The sequence below is a fragment of the Symphalangus syndactylus genome, chromosome 10, assembly GCF_028878055.3.
Source record: "Symphalangus syndactylus isolate Jambi chromosome 10, NHGRI_mSymSyn1-v2.1_pri, whole genome shotgun sequence".
Lineage (NCBI taxonomy): Eukaryota > Metazoa > Chordata > Mammalia > Primates > Hylobatidae > Symphalangus > Symphalangus syndactylus.
In genome coordinates this window covers 25,677,300-25,687,662 of record NC_072432.2, presented here as the reverse complement: position 1 = coordinate 25,687,662, position 10,363 = coordinate 25,677,300, and the positions used below count along the sequence as shown (strand labels likewise).

Sequence of the window (10,363 nt, the reverse complement as noted above, 5' to 3'; positions counted from 1 at the left end):
CAAAATTATTTCAATTTTTATTGTGAAGTATATCAAACATCCATAAAATAACCTGTAAAATATGTTGAAAAATTCTTTCAAATCTAAACTCAATGCTCCATTTTTGTAAGACACTTTAAACACAGAAACAAGGCTTCAAACATGGTTGAGGCCTTCATCACTGTCCTTTTTTTGTTTTCGATTTTTTTTTTTTTTTTTTTTGAGACCGAGTTTTGCTCTTGTTTCCCAGGCTAATGTGCAGTGTGCAATCTCGGCTCACTGCAACCTCTGCCTCCCAGGATCAAGCAATTCTCCTGCCTCAGCCTCACAAGTAGCTGGGATTACAGGAATGCACCACCATGCCTGGCTAGTTTTTTGTATTTAGTAGAGATGGGGTTTCACCATGTTGGTCAGGCTGGTCTTGAACTCCTGACCTCAGGTGATCTACCTGCCTTGGCCTCCCAAAGTGCTGGGATTACAGACGTGATCCACCACACCCAGCCACACCATCCTTTTTGAATCCATGTTATTCACTTATTCCTCAGTTAACCAATAAGACGACCTCAGGTTTATCATTCTTATCCATGGTTTTATATTGATAAAAATATTTTTATATATGTAAGCAGTGCATAGAAATTAGGTGGAACATTTTAAATTTTATGTAAATTTGATAAATTTATATATTCTGCAACTTGCTTTTTAATCCTCTTCCCAACATTATATTTTTTAGATTTACTCATGCCATACTTACAGATTCAATTTATTCGTTTTTTCTGTTATGTAATGTTGCATTAGATAACTATGCCACCCTTTATTTATCTTTTCTCCTGTGGGTGGACATTTAGGTTTATTTATAAATAGAAATAGACATTTCTATTTATTCACTAATATAAACAATGCGGATGAATCTCATTGAATGCCAGTTTCTTCAGGATTTGCACCTGTAAGTGGGATCCCTGGATCATTGAGCAAAAGCATTTGCAACAATTAGATTGTTCAAGATGATTTCTGATATGGTTTGGCTGTGCCCTTACCCAAATCTCATCGTGAATTGTAGCTCCCATAATTCCCATTTGTCATGGGAGGGACCTGGTGGGAGATAATTGAATCATGGGGTGGTTACCCCCATACCGTTCTCATGGTAGTGATAAATCTCACAAGATCTGATGGTTTTATAAGAGGAAACGCCTTTTGCTTGGTTCTCATTCCCTCTTTGCCTGCCGCATGTAAGATGTGACTTTCACCTTACCATGATTGTGAGGCCTCCCCAGCCACGGGGAACTGTGAGCCTATTAAACCTCTTTTTCTTTATTAATTACCCAGTCTCGGGTATGTCTTTATCAGCAGAGTGAAAATGGACTAATACAGTTTCCAAAGCATTTGTATATATTTATACATCCACCACCAGGAATTGGTGCTCCTGTTTTTCCAAATTCTCACTAACATAGCTTTGTCAGATATTTAAATTTTTCCCAAAAGATGAACAGGACATAATAGTCTATTGTTTTAACTGGAGTTTTCCTGATGTAATCTTTCATAACTGCTTTGGCTATGCTAGTTTCCTTTGCATCAATTGCTTCTTTTTTCCTATTGGGATGTTTTATTCTGATTGGGTCATACAAATTCTTTAGGTAATCAGAAAACTAATTTTTTATTGGCTAAAATTCCCCAATTTTGTTCATTCTTCAAAATTGTAGTAACTATTCTTGGTAAGTAAGTTTTCTGTATAAATTTTAGAAGCACATTTTAAGTTTGACAGAAACCTTGTTCAGATCTTGATTGAGACTGCATGAAACTTACAGTGTAATTTGAGGAAAATGAACACTTTTCTCATATTTCCTCCAAACCATGAGCAAGTTATACATTTTCGCTTATTTGGATTCTTTATGTCTTTCATGAATATTTTATACATTCCTCAACAGAGATCTTGCGTATTTCTTGTTAAGTCTATTTCTAGGTACTTTTTTTGTTTATCGTGAATGTGATCTTTCTGTTAGTGCAATTTTTTTTAAGTGTATTGCTTTATTTGGTGGGTTTGGGGAATACATCATGGTGAAAGAATAAACAAATTAAAGTACTACAGATACAGGGACCAATAACATTAAAAGAGGCATACACAAAATGAGTAGCTGAAATCGTTTTCATAAGAGGACTTAACTCATGGAAGAAAAATTTTAATTACAGTGGCAAAAAATTCTGTATAAAGTAGAAATTGGTTTCAGTAACAGTAAAGAATGTGTGCTAGAAAGTAGAGGTAACTGGATGTAAAATTCTGGCAGCAATTTAACAGAACAGTCTCAGATGGTTAGGCGGAGACCAACACCTAATTGGGACAAAATTGTGTGCGGGAAATTTTGGATGATACTTGGAGAAATATTATACTGCACATAAACTAAATTGAATTGTTTTCACAAGTGTTGCAAAGTTTTATATCATAAAAGGTGTTTTTTTCTACACATACTTCAATTTCACAGCAAGAGTGACAGAGAACATCTAAACACAGAAGAAAGCGTTCATGCAAGACATCTAACTCCTTCATATGATAATGCATACAGTTCAAAATGATTGCATCTAAAGCTTTCTGCAACAACAAGGTGATGGTTATAGAAAGCACGGTCCCTGGCATGAACATCTAGAAAGCAGCCACTCCCTTCTACATGTGTTCTCTTTTTGCATTTCTTCTTTCATTTTTCTTAATCAAGTCTCTGTTGTCGTTGCTGCTTTGCAAAACCAGTAAAAACAAAATTGTAATCATTGAACACAGCACTCTGGCAATCAAGACATTTAAAACCTTCAATCTGCTGGGGTGAAGAAAACATGGTGTGACATTTAGAGCTCTGATTAGCTAACAAGGTGGCCACAAATTTTCCTGGCTTGAAGACTTTCACAACTGTCCCGATCAGGTCATCATAGGAGGTATGACCTAAGTTTCTTTTAAAAGTAACATAAGAAAATTCTGGTTCTGGAGCGATATGGATAGTCGAATAAGTTCTATCTGGTTTCATTCCATTCATCAGATCCCCCAAGGATTAAACAGTGTGGCATCAATGACAGGATCTGGTATCAAGTTATGAATTTCTTTTTTTCTTTTTTTTTTTTTTTGAGTCGGAGTCTGGCTCTGTCGCCCAGGCTGGAGTGCAGTGGCACCATCTTGGCTCACTGCAAGCTCTGCCTCCGGGGTTCACGCCATTCTCCTGCCTCAGCCTCTCCGAGTAGCTGGGACTACAGGTGCCCGCCACCACGCCCGGCTAATTTTTTTGTCTTTTTAATAGAGACGGGGTTTCACAGTGGTCTCCATCTCCTGACCTTGTGATCCGCCCGCCTCGGCCTCCCAAAGTGCTGGGATTACAAGTGTGAGCCACCGCGCCCGGCCATGAATTTCATTCTAGAGAGTGACGTCATCTATAGTGACGCCATCTTTCATGCAGAACTGGTCCATAACTGCTGGGTCAAGCACACTCATCAGAATTTCCAGGGTTTAATCTGTCTGACTGATTACCCCACTCCCTGGGAAACTCAGTACATATAAGTACCAACATCACAATTCATACGTCTCATACAATATGCTGCTCCATTTGGGAAAATTGCATTAAGAATCTCTATTTCTTCCTGGAAATTCTGGCATGAGTATGCTTGGTGAAGAAGCTTCACGAAATTCTTATGCAAATAAAAGAAACTTTAATTGAGTCAAACCCATTGTCATGTCTAGCAAGCTTCAGTATGGGAACCAGTGCTTGCAGAAAGAGGGTAGTTCCACATGTCTGCAAAATGAGACGTCTCTTGGAGACAAACATGCTACTCTCACTGAGTACATAAGCTTCCTATTTCTCAGTTTTTGTCAGGCTTAGGATTGAACATTGCACATTTATCAAATGTATTCGGTTGGTGCAAAAGTAATTACAGTTTTTGCCATAACTTTTCGTACTTTTAATACAACTTACATTACTTTTAATACGACTCACTCAGATCTTGGAGTAGTACAAAGATCAACAGATCCTTGGGAGCAGCAAATCTCCAGCAGCTTCTCGTCCCCTTTGAAAAAATGTCTACTTTCATCACCAAGAGAAAAATGAACAAACAACTACAGAAAATTGTTTAAATTAGACCTTTTCTCTCACCACTGCCACCACTACTGCAGATTGTTCCAGCTGTGTTACTAAATTCAGGTTGCTTTTCTTTTAATGCTATAATTTTATATTAACTGCTTTAAAAAAAACTGGCAAGTTACAGTGACTCATGACTGTAATCCAAACACTTTGGGAGGCAAATTAGGGAGGATCACTTGAGGCCAGCAGTTTAAGACCAGCTTGGGCAACATAGCAAGAACCTGTCTCTATAAAATATTTTTAAAAATAAAAATTAGTCAGACATGGTGGCACATGCCTGTAGTCCTAGCCTATCAGGAGGCTGAGACAGAAGTATTGCTTGAGCCCAGTAGTTGGAGGCTGCAATAGTTGGAGGCTGCAATGAGTTCTGATCATGCTACTGTACCTCCAGCCTGGGCAACTGAGCAAGACCCCATCTCTCTCTCTCTCTCTCGCTCTCTCATATATATATATATATATATATGTACATACATATATATGTATGTAAGTACATACATATATATGTATGTAAGTACATACATATATATGTATGTACATATGTATGTATATACATATATATGTATGTATATACATACAAATAAAATAAAGACTAACAAAATTTTCCCAGCTGTGTGTGTGTGTGAGCGAAAGTTGAACGTGAGTCTGTTGGAAATAGAAGCAGATATAGTTCAGTCTCTTATAGTCCATTGTATCCTCATTAGAGAGAGTAGAATGAGTGCTAGCTAATGTCACCAGCCATGCTGTGTAAGCCTGCAGTTTCTAATAGTACATTACTGTTGGATAGTGTGTGATTTACTTTCTATATAGGTTTTGTATTCAGCAACCTTGCTAAACATTCTTCTTTCTAGTGGCTCACAGATTCTCTTGGATGTCTCCATCAGTGTTCCTCAAAATATGGTCCCTTGATTAGCGGCATCAGGATCATCGGAGAAACTGTTAGAAATGCAAATTACAGGCTCAACCTGGCCCACCGAAACAGAAACTACAGATGTGGTTACGTTAAGAAACATGAGATGCGCACATTATCCTGGCTTCTCTGGCTCTTCTCTCTCTCTCTCTTTTTTTTTTTTTTTTTTTTTTTTTTTTTTTTTTTTTCTGAGAGGGAGTCTCACTCTGTCACCCAGGCTGGAGTGCTGTGGAGCAATCTCGGCTCACTGCAACTTCTGCCTCCCAGGTTCAAGTGATTCTCTTGCCTCAGCCTCCCAAGCAGCTGGGACTACAGGTGCCTGCCACCATGCCTGGCTAATTTTTGCATTTTTGGTAGAGACAGTGTTTCACCATATCGGCCAGACTGGTCTCAAACTCCTGACCTTTTGATCCACCCACCTCGGCCTCCCAAATTGCTGGGATTACAGGCATGAGCCACCGTGGCTGGCCCTGGCTTATCTTTTTAGGCTCAATCTAATCACTTAAGTTTTTTAAATCAGAGAAGCTTTCCAAGCTGTGATTAAATGATATGAATATAGAGAAATATAAGGAAAGATGCATGTGGTCATGGTTAGACAAGGAAGCAGGTTCGCCCCTAAAGCCTCTAGAAAGAATCACAATCCTACCAATACTCAGATTTTAGTCCAGGGACGTGGACGTCAGACTTCTATAAAACTGTAAGATAATAAATTTGTGTTGTTTTAAGCCACTTAGTTGGCAGTAATTTGTCACAGCAGAAACAGAAAACCAATACAATTTATATTTAGTAAAATTCACCCTTTTCGCCTGTTTTTACAGAGTTTGACAAACGCATGCAGCTACATAATCACTACCACATTCAAGATATAGAAGATTTCCATCACTCTAAACTATCCCTTTATGGCACTTTGCAGTTAAACTTGTCCCCACTAGCTCCTGGCAATCCTTGATTTACTTTCTGTTACTAGTTTTGCATTTTCCAGAATGTCATATAAATGAAATCAAAGAGCATGTAACCCCTTGTGAATGCCTTTTTTAAAAAAATTAGAGTCTTGCTCTGATGCCCAGGTGATCATATCTCACTGCAGCCATGAATTCCTGGGCTCAAGCAATCCTCCCGCCTCAGCCTTTTAAGTAACTCGAACTACAGGTGTTACCCACCGTGCCTGGGTAATATGTGTGTGTGGGGAGGCGGGGGGTGGGGGTGTGGGGAGGCAGAGGGACAGGGTCTTACTGTGTTGCTCAGCCAGGTCTTGAACTCCCGGACTTAAGCAATCCCCTTATCTCAGCCTCCCAGAGTGCTGGGATTATAGATGTGAGCCACCACGCCCAACCTTCAGTGGCTTTTTTTTCACCTAGCATCATTGTTTTGTTGTATGTTTTCAGTAACTCATGCCTTTTCATGGCTGGGCAGGATTCCATTGTAGTAATGCACCACAGTATCTTATCTATTCAACAATTGACAGACATTTGAGTGTTTCTAGCACTGAATATTGCCTTAAAAGTACCAACGATATTGTATTTTTCAGGTTTGGTGAAGCCAACAGATCGGGAGACAACTGCCATGGGGAAGGTACTTTGTTATTCACAGTTTCCAAGAGAAGCGGTCATGCCATGGACCACACAGGGAAGCACCCGGGTCGTTCGGGAGGCAGAAGCGCAGAGGAGATGGCAGAGGCACAGTCTTAATTGTGGTTTTCACAGAAAGGAATGGGAAAGACAGGCCAGGCAGCTGAGCAGGTTTAGGATTGAGTGAAGAATTTCAGCAGGCTCTAGGCTGCAGGGGTGGTCTCTCCTTGTTTCGGTATCTGGCTTTGGGTTGATTTAGGGCAGTGGAGTAGGATCCCAGGATGAATTGTTTGCCGTCTCTAGGGATTAGCTAACCCAGGAAGGGAAGGTCTATCCCTGAGTCCATAAATTCCCAAGATAGCAAAGCATCATAGGATATAGAAAATTTTAAAAACATGATTACTGTATTATTAATAAAGTTGCTGTAAACATTGCATATAGCTCTTTTGTGGGTGCATGCTTTTATTTCTCTTGGGTAAATGTCATGCAACTGATGAGTCATATGGTGTGTGTTTAACTTAAAAGGAGCTGCCAAACTCTTTTTCAAAGTGGCTGTACCATACATGTGGACATAGAGAGTGGAAAAGTAGACATTGGAGACACTGAAAGGTGGGAAGAGGGGGAAGGTTGAAAAATTATCTGTTGAGTACAATGTTCACTAGTGATGGTTACACTAAAAGCCCAGATTTCACCACTATGCAATATGTCCATGTCACAAAAACATACTTGTACTCCCTAAATCTATAAAAGTAAAAAGTTTTAAGAAAGGCCGGGCATGGTGGCTCATGCCTGCAATCCCAACACTTTGGGAGGTCGAGGCGGGTGGATCACGAGGTCAGGAGATCGAGACCATCCTGGCCAACACGGTGAAATCTCGTCTCTACTAAAAATACAAAAAAATTAGCTGGATGTGGTAGCGCATGCCTGTAGTCCCAGCTACTTGGGAGGCTGAGATGGGAGAATCGCCTGAACCCAGGAGGCAGAGGTTGCAGTGAGCCGAGATCGCATCACTGTGCTCCAGTCTGGCAACAGAGAGAGATTCTGTCTCAAAACTAAAATAAAATAAAATAAAAATTAAAATAAGACAAGGTAGCTATACCATTTTGTGTTACCACCAACCATAACAGTTTCTCCTCATTCATGCTAACACCGGTATTGCCTTGTTTTTTTCTTTTAGTCATTCAAGAACTGTATTGACTGTGGTCCCAGCTGCTCAGGAGGCTGAGGTGGGAGGATCTCTTGAGCCTGAGAGGTGGAGGTTGATGAGCCAAGATCACGCCACTGCACTCCAATCTAGGCAACAGAGAGAGACCCTGTCTTAAAAAAAAAAAAAATTCATATATCATCTTAGTTTTAATTTGCAAGCATCTTTTCATGAGCTTATTTGCCATTTGCGTATTTTTTTCACTTAAATATCTGTTCAAATATTTTATGTATTTTTTATTTAGCTTGTTTTGTTATTATCAAATTATAAAGTCCTTGATATAGTCTGGATACAATACCCTTATGAGATATATATTGCAAATATTTTTGTTTTTTACAATTATTAATGAATGCCAAGCTTTATTAAGTGCCTTTTTAATCCTTTTAAATTATGTGTTTTTTCTTTAATCTGTTATTGTGTCTGATCATATAAAAATTTTCTAAATTTTGAACTACCTTAAATTCCTGGAATAAATGTCAATTGATAGTGCTGGTTTAATACTTCGTTGCATTTATTCACTAATATGTTCTCTCAAATTTTACAATACTCAGAGATAATCTATAATTATCTTTTTTCTGCCAGTCTTTGTGCATTCTTGATATCAGTGTTATTCTAGTCAGATTATGCAAACTGGTTAATTTCTCCTTATCTTAATTTTCTGGAATAGATTGTATAAGAGTAGCTGCCTCTTGCATAATCAAACACATCAGGTCACAAGTCAGCTCCCTTTATTACTATTATTTTTTAGTCCTGCAGACTGATCTCTGGGAATGCTCATTATTTTTCTCCAGTCTGGATTGGATTGGGTGCACCCTTGGCCTTCTGCACAGCTTTTGTTCAACAGCATCTTGGGAATTCTTTTCTCTTTTTTCTGCATTGTGTGCTCTGTTCTTAAGATCTACTCTCTCTCTCTCTCTCATTCTCTATCTCTCTCTCTCTTTCTTTTTACTGTCATTTTGGTGGAACATGTCTTTCCAAAACCTGAAAAAATGGTCCATAGGGAATACAGTGGTCCTGAGAACTTGCATGTCTGAGGATGTCTATCCTATACTTACACTTTTTATTATTTGACTGGAAATAGAATTTGAGATGATAAACCATTTCCTATACATTTTGTAGGTAATTTTCTATTCTCTTCCGTCTTTTAGGGTAGTTATGGAGTAAGTTGATGCCATTCTGATCCCTTTGGTATGTGGCCTAAACCTGTCCCTCTACCCCTCTTCTTATCCCTACAAATTCCTGAAATGTTAGAATGATAATTTTAACGTCTGTCAATTTGTTAGGCAATGTGTGATATCTCATCACTTAATGAGACCTTAAGAATATTTGAACTGAAAAGCTAGGAGTCACCTCGTGGATTCCTTTCTACATATTGAGGCAAGAAAATCCACAAACACTAATGTGTTCACCAAGTGGAGAAATCCACCAGACACCGGACATGAGTTAAATTAGACCCATTTGTCAAATAGATGGAATTCTATTCATATTTACTCCATTTATCAAATGAGACAGCTCTTCCTTCTGTGTGATTTTCCTCCTCACTTTCATTTACTTCCTGCTAAAGAGAAAAGTCGATGGTTTGGGATGAATGCCGAGAAAAGAGAGTGCTCACCATAGATTTCTGTTGTAATATACCCACATATAACATTTCTTTAAGCCAAGTGATTAAATGAAAAGTTAGAACCTAATGCTGACGTGTTGATATGACTTAAAAGACATACGTATTAGTTTTAGGTTACTTCATAAATTAAAACAGATTCTGAAATCTTAGCATTATGTTAAAGTGAAACTTATGGCAGTGTCCAGGATTTGTTTTACCAATTAATCTTAAATAGGATAAGGTTGGCAAGACATGAAAAAAAATGATCCAACAAAAGAAATATCTTAATACGCAGAGATAATTATAAAGCACAATGCCAAACAAGCTAGAAATACAAACTATAGAATTACCTACCCAGAAATACCTATGCTCGTTCCCTCACCCACAAGTCATATCCCATCTCTCCTCTTTTCATCCTTTTCTCATCCTGCACTCTGTGTTCAGGGGTGCTGACCTAGCTGAACTTCAGGCTTCCTTTTTTTTTTTTTTTTTGAGATGAAGTTTCACTCTTCTTGCCCATGCTGGAGTGCAATGGCGCAATCTCGGCTCACTGCAACCTCCGCCTCCCGGGTTCAAGCGATTCTCCTGCGTCAGCCTCCCAAGTAGCTGGGATTACAGGCACCCACCACCACACCTGGCTAATTTTTTGTATTTTTAGTAGAGACGCGGTTTCTCCATGTCAGTCAGGCTGGTCTCGAACTCCTGACCTCAGGTGATCTGCCCACCTTGGCCTCCCAAAGTGCTGGGATTACAGGCCTGAGCCACAGGCTTCCTTCTTCTCCAGGTTCTGATTGGTAATGAAGCAGTGTCATTTGTCTGGGGTAAATACCTGAGGTTTGTCATCTCACACCAAGGAAACTGAGGACATGGACACACAAGAAGAGAGTTTAAGAGTGGAGGTTTAATAGGTGAGAGAAAAGAGAAAAGGTCTCTCTCTTGCAGAGCGAGAGGGGATCCCGAGTGGGTCTTCTGGTTCCATGGTGAAATCCATGGGGTTTT

At 39.2% G+C, this 10,363-nt stretch overlaps 1 pseudogene; it reads right to left on the bottom strand.

The window, feature by feature from the left end:
* Positions 1 to 2,672: 2,672 nt before the first annotated feature.
* On the bottom strand, positions 2,673 to 3,874 carry LOC129491583 (S-adenosylmethionine decarboxylase proenzyme 1-like; annotated as a pseudogene).
* Positions 3,875 to 10,363: the final 6,489 nt, after the last annotated feature.